The 6,121-nt window shown below is 48.4% G+C and overlaps 1 long non-coding RNA gene across 1 annotated transcript; it reads left to right on the forward strand.

The window, feature by feature from the left end:
* Positions 1-391: 391 nt before the first annotated feature.
* On the forward strand, positions 392-3,720 carry LOC120872351. The gene is made up of 2 exons (XR_005723231.1): positions 392-702; positions 3,418-3,720. It is a non-coding gene; the product is annotated as an uncharacterized LOC120872351 (long non-coding RNA).
* Positions 3,721-6,121: the final 2,401 nt, after the last annotated feature.

Genomic DNA, 6,121 nt, shown 5'->3' on the forward strand with positions numbered 1-6,121 from the left:
GGCTGCCCTGGTCCTGTGCAACCTCGAGGGGCTGGGATGACCCCTCTGGACCCTGAACAGTGTGTGCTGACCAGACTCCCCACTTGGTTCCCAAAATCCAGGCTTGGCACCCTGGTGCCAGGTACCCACCTCTTTCACCATTGTTCTCCTGCCCACTTCCTCCTTCCTATTCCATTCTCACCTCTCTTTCTCCTCTCTGCCGCCACCCGCCTCCCCCTCCTTCTCCCTTTCTCTCTCACCCTCCTCTCTCTCTCTCCTGAATCAACATTCCAGCCCAGGGGAGAAAAACAGGGCAGGCTTCCTTCCTCTGCCTGGCAGAGCTCCAGAGCCTGACTGGGCCATTGTGTGTTTTGGCCTCAAGGTCATTGCCACCCCCAGCCCTCCCCTCCCCAAGTCAGAAAGGTTACTTGAGAAAAGGCATCTTGGGGGAGCTGGGAGGGAGGGGGCAGAGAGAGGCAGAGACTGCACTGGGTTTCCGCTTGGCTCCCACCCACGGCTAATGGAATCCGAGGGTCCAAGAGGACCCCAGCACCCTCTGGGCTTTGTGGGGAGGAGGTGGGTAGTGGGGGTGGGGGGAGAAGGAGAGCAGTTATGAGGCCCGTGGGGCAGAAGAGGCCCCAGTCTCAGCCTCCAGTCTGAAAACCTGCTATGTGATCCTGGGCCAATTCCTGGCCCTGCCCCTTCCTGGCTCAGGGACTTTGGGTAAGTTGCCTCCTACTCTTTGTGCCTTATTTTCCTTTTTTTTTTTTGTCAGACAGTCCTTGCATCTGGGTCCCCCAATTTTGCAGCTGACAAAAATCACCCAGGCTATTTATTTAAAAAAATCCAGTTTCCAGGTCCCTTCCATGGAGACAACACAGATTTCCTGGGCCCAGGGGGAGACCTGGAAGGTATATTTTAAAGAAAGAGCTAGGAGACTGGAGAAATAGAGCTCCGTTTCACAGGGAGGCAGTGAGGCGCGAGCCAGAGGATCTGTGTTGAGGGCACATTCCGCCGGCACCTGTGATGAGCAGCATTGGGATTATCTTGATATTTTTAGATTTTCTTTTTGTTTTTTTGTTCTTCTTTTGTTGTTGTTCGCCACACCACATGGCTTGTGGGGTCTTAGTTCCCCAACCAGGGATGGAACTCTGGGGCCCCGGCAGTGAACGTGCCGAGTCCTAACCACTGAACTGTCAGGGTATTCCTCATTATTTTTTATTTTTAAATTAAAAAAAAAAAACCTTTCAGCATCAGGATTCTAATTGTACACATGTATTATTTTTCTCATAAACTATTTTCAGATGATTACGGTTTTTCAGGAACATCCTGTATTCCATAAAACGAGGGGAACCTGTGTGGTTGCTGTGCAGTCACTAAATGGTGTCTGACTTTTTGTAAGCCTATGGACTGTGGCACACCAGGCCCCTCTGGCCTCTGCTATCTCCCGGAGTTTGCTCAGATTCATGTCCGTTGAGTCGATTCATGTCCACTGCGTCGGTGATGCTGTCTAACCATCTCCTCTCATCCTCTGTCGCCCCCTTCTTTCTCCTTCAATCTTTCCCAGCATCTGGGTCTTTTCCAAAGAGGTGGCCACTGTATTCCAATCAGGTGGCCAAAGTATTGGAGCTTCAGCTTCAGCCTTCCTATAAATATTCAGGGTTGATTTCCTTTAGGATGGACAGGTTAGATCTCCTTACTGTCCAAGGGACTCTCAGGAGTCTTCTCCAACACCACAATTCAAAAGCAGTAATTCTTTGGCACTCAGCCTTCTTTATGATCCAACTCTCACATTTGTACATGACTACTGGAAAAACCATAGCTTTGACTATATGGACCTTTGTTGGCAAAGTGATGTCTGCTTTTGAACACACTGCCTAGGTTTGTCAAGGGGGAACTTGTGACACAGGCTTAATTAAGCCCCCCAGAAAGAAGCCATGACAGAAAAATGGTTACTGTTGGCTTTTCCATCTGCATGTTGCCCAAACTCCCACCTGAGTGAGTTAAAAAGCATTCATCAAGCACTTGGGTAACGAAATTCTTTCCTTATATTGACTCATTTAATCTTTTCAACAGTCCTCGGACGTGGATACTATTATTATCTCTGTCTTATAAGTGAGAAAAGTCACTTTGCCTGGAGTCCTTCGGCTCAAGTGGCTGCTCTCGGTTCTGTCTGGGCTCTGAGCCTGCACCCTGGCCTGGCCGGCCCTGCCGAGGAGTGACGGAAACTCAGCTAGCTTCCTTCCAGGAGCCGTGGGAACTACGGGACCTGGAGCGAGGTTTTGGCTCTCTGGGTCTCAATTTCCTCATCTGTAAAATGAAGGAACTGCCAGTAATTACTCAGGGTTCTTGTAGGAATTCATTGAGCTAGAGACACAAAAGGACAAAATCAACGTTTGAGGTACCAGGAGCTATTATTATATTGTTTACTGTACCCAGGGCCCCGGCAGTGAGGGGGCAGCGTCAGCCGCGGGACCACCAGGGTCGGCAGGGTTTAGTTGCCAAGCTGCTTCCAACTCTCTGTGATCCCCAGGCTCCTCTGTCTGTGGGATTCTCCAGGCGAGAATCCCGGAGCGGGTGGCCCTGCCCTCCTCCAGGGGATCTTCCAGACCCAGGGATAGGACCCATGTCTCCTGTGGTCTCCTTTACTGGCAGGCAAATTCTTTACCATTGAGCCACCTGGGAAGCTTTGTTGCTATTTTTCTTTCCTGGACTGATAAAGAGGGGAATTGGACTGCCTGGAAGATTTAGTCCAGAAGCCCAGATAGGCCTGGGGGGACAGGAGACTCGGTCCTGGGGACATCTGAGCTTCCACACCCTGAGGATATGGTATCTGACTTGACCTAGAAAACTGAGCTGCCCCTCTTCCCCTCCTTTGCCCCTCCTGCTGGCCTCATTCTCCACTGCACAAAGCAAGCCCTGGCAGAACACCACCCCAGTCTTTTCCAAATCCTGGTGACCATATCTGGGGCTCCTTCTCTTTGGGCTTAGGTGAGAAAGGCCATTTTGTCCAGCTTGGGAAGAAGGAGTTCCAAGGTCTGTCATGCTGCCCACCTGGGATCCATTCTTTCCTGTCTTTGAGAGCAGGACCCTGAAATTGTTTGGAGCAGTGATATACTCAGGGAAAAGACTACATGTCCCAGCCTCCTTTGCAGCTAGGGTGGCCACATGACTAAGAGCTGGTCAGTCAGATGTAAGTGGAAGTTGTAGGATGGGACTTTGGGGAAGGTTCCTTAAAAAGGGAACGGTTTAGGACTTCTGTGGTGGTCGAGTGGTTAAGACTGTCTGCTGCAGAGGGCATGGATTTGATCCCTGGTCAGGAAAGTTTCCCATGCCACGCAGTGTGGCCAAAAAGGAAAAAATGGGCAGGTCAGGGGCACAGTCCATAATCAGGCATGGAGCTGCTTTTGCTTTTTGTTCCCTTCTTTCTGCTTCCAGCCTGGAACATGGATGAGGCAGCTGTGGCTCCAGCAGCCATCTTGGACCATGAGGTGATCAAGAGAATGAAAGCCCCAAGCTAACAATGATGGAGCAGAAAGACAGAAAGGGGCTGTTTCTAATGACACTGTGGCGCCATCATCCCAGCTCTGCTCATGGTCACTTTTTATGTGTGAGAGAAATAGTCTTCTATCTAAGTAAGCCACTCTTAAATGTATCAGTTTCTCCTTTACCTTGTATTCTAGTGTTGTCTTTGTCCAACCTCTCTTACTAGCCACTGAATAAAAAATCTCACTGACTCTTCCATGAACTTGGAGGTGTGGGGTGAATACAGACGCTATTTCCCATTTGGGGTCTGGATAGTGTTGTTGGGGTTGAGTATGGGCTAAAATCCATCCTCACTTCCTAGCTGTGCCATTGCCTGGAAACCTCATGTTGGAGAACATTGGTTTAGCCAGTAGCTTTCAACTCCATGGAATTCCCTTAGTGCCCACTTAGGTAGGGAGAGTCACTGGACAGAACTTTTAGTTCTCTCCTTCCTTCATTGGCCAGAATTGATCACATGACCACCTGAAACTGCAAGGCAGTCTGGGAAAGTGAGTATCTGGTATTTTCAGCTTCCTATATGGGAGGCAGTGCCTCCGTCATAAAAGAGCCAAGAGGAGTGGCTGCTGGGGAAGTATCCACATACTCTTTCCTCGTTATATATATTTATTGAGCATCTAATCTGCTCTACTTCAGTCAGAACAGTTTCTCTTTTATATATTAGTCTTCTCTGTCTCTTATCATACTTGCCAAAAGTTTGTTGATTTCTCTGGTATTTTCAAAGAACCAGCTTTAGGTTTTATTGACTAGCTCTGTTTGATTTTATATTTCATCAATTTCTGCTTTTACCTTTCTTAATTTCTTACATTTTTTCTTTGGTTTATTGCATGGACTTTTTCTAGTTTCTTGAGCAGTAACCTTATTTTGCTCAATTTCAAAATCTTTTCTTTTTGGTACTCTCAATGTATTTAAGCATTTTAATGATATCATCCTGCCCCAAGTGTGGCTTTGATCATATCCCACAGTTTCTCTATATAATATTTTCACTGTCATTTGATTTTGGTTGCTATTTACATTTTAATTGCCTCTGTAATCCACGTATCATTTAAATGTAAGAATTTTTTTTTTCAACAGTGTGTAGAAAGTTGGTGGTGGTGGGAGAAGAGGGCTATAGCTTTTGAATTGATATCTGCTTTTACTGCATTGTGATTTAATATATTAAAAATGTTTTTTAAATAATATATTGATATACCATGTAAGCTTGCATTACATGGTAAGAAAGGGCTCTGAAGCTAATAAAATGGTTTGGAAAACTCTAGTCTATCCTGGGTCTTCCCTGGTGGCTCAAATGGTAAAGAATCTGCCTGTAATGTGGGAGACCTGGGTTTGATCCCTGGGTGGGAAGATTCTCCTGGAGAAGAAAATGGCAACCCACTCCAGTATTGTTAAGCCCACACCTTTTTACTGGTGGACAAATGGAGGGTCCAGTGAATCCGTAGTAAATGAAGGGCTCTAGCCCAGATTTTGTAACCCTCATTCTGGGGACCTTTCACCACTCACCATCTCAGCTCAACATGCTGCTGCTAAGTCGCTTCAGTCGTGTCCAACTCTGTGCGACCCCATAGATGGCAGCCCACCAGGCTGCCCTGTCCCTGAGATTCTCCAGGCAAGAACACTGGAGTGGGATGCCATTTCCTTCTCCAATGCATGAAAGTGAAAAGGGAAAGTGAAGTTGCTCAGTCGTGTCTGACCCTGAGCGACCCCATGGACTGCAGCCCACCAGGCTCCTCCGTCCATGGGATTCTCCAGGCAAGAGTACTGGAGTGGGGTGCCATTGCCTTCTCCTCAGCTCAACATGGCCAATCCCAGAAAGGCTCTGTCTTGAAAGTTTCTGAGAAATAGCTCTACTGAGTTTTTCCATCCCTGCCCAAACCTCTCTTTCCACCCTGAGCCTGGAGTCTGCTATCACACTTCTGATTAACACCAGGTCTCGCTATAGTGGGTCATCTTGGCTGGGTGGGGCTTGTGGCTCAGACTTTAGTGAGACGGGTCAGAAGACGCTCGCCCCCTGGTTCCCACTCTTCTCTGCTCTCCAGCCCTCAACCCCAGCCCTCAACCCCACCCCTGCCCCGTTTGCATTCATTTATTCATAGGGGCTTTTTTGGTGTGTGTAGAGGAGGAGGGAGATATTTTTAGGATTCTGCAGGTGATGCTTGAGAGATACATGGAGTGGGGGTGGGGGAATCCCAGGACAGTGGAGGGCACAAAAGGGCATCTTTGATTAAATTGATGTAGGCCAGAAAGTGCTGGAACTCTTCTTGAGAAATTTGGTCATTCCTTGTCCTGTAGGCAAATAGCTTTGCATCAGGCTCCAGGTTATGGAGGGAGGTGCGGTGTAGGGGGAGGTGGCATGTCCCACAGCTATTTGGTGCCATAGGAGGGGCACTCTTTCAGCCACTGGAAACCAGGACCCTCAGAAATAATCTGGGAAGGGCCTGAGGCTGTGACATGAAGCGGTGGGGGCTTGGAGGCCTGCGTTTTAGGCGTCCTTGTGCATGTATGTAGCCAGACCGAGATCATCTTGGGTGAGAAGGGAAGCAAGTGTGGCCACCAGGAACGACAAGGTTGGCAGCGGTGGAAGGAGAGGCTGACACAGGCG

This window comes from Oryx dammah, unplaced genomic scaffold (genome assembly GCF_014754425.2).
Source record: "Oryx dammah isolate SB20612 unplaced genomic scaffold, SCBI_Odam_1.1 HiC_scaffold_13, whole genome shotgun sequence".
Classification (NCBI taxonomy): Eukaryota; Metazoa; Chordata; class Mammalia; order Artiodactyla; family Bovidae; genus Oryx; species Oryx dammah.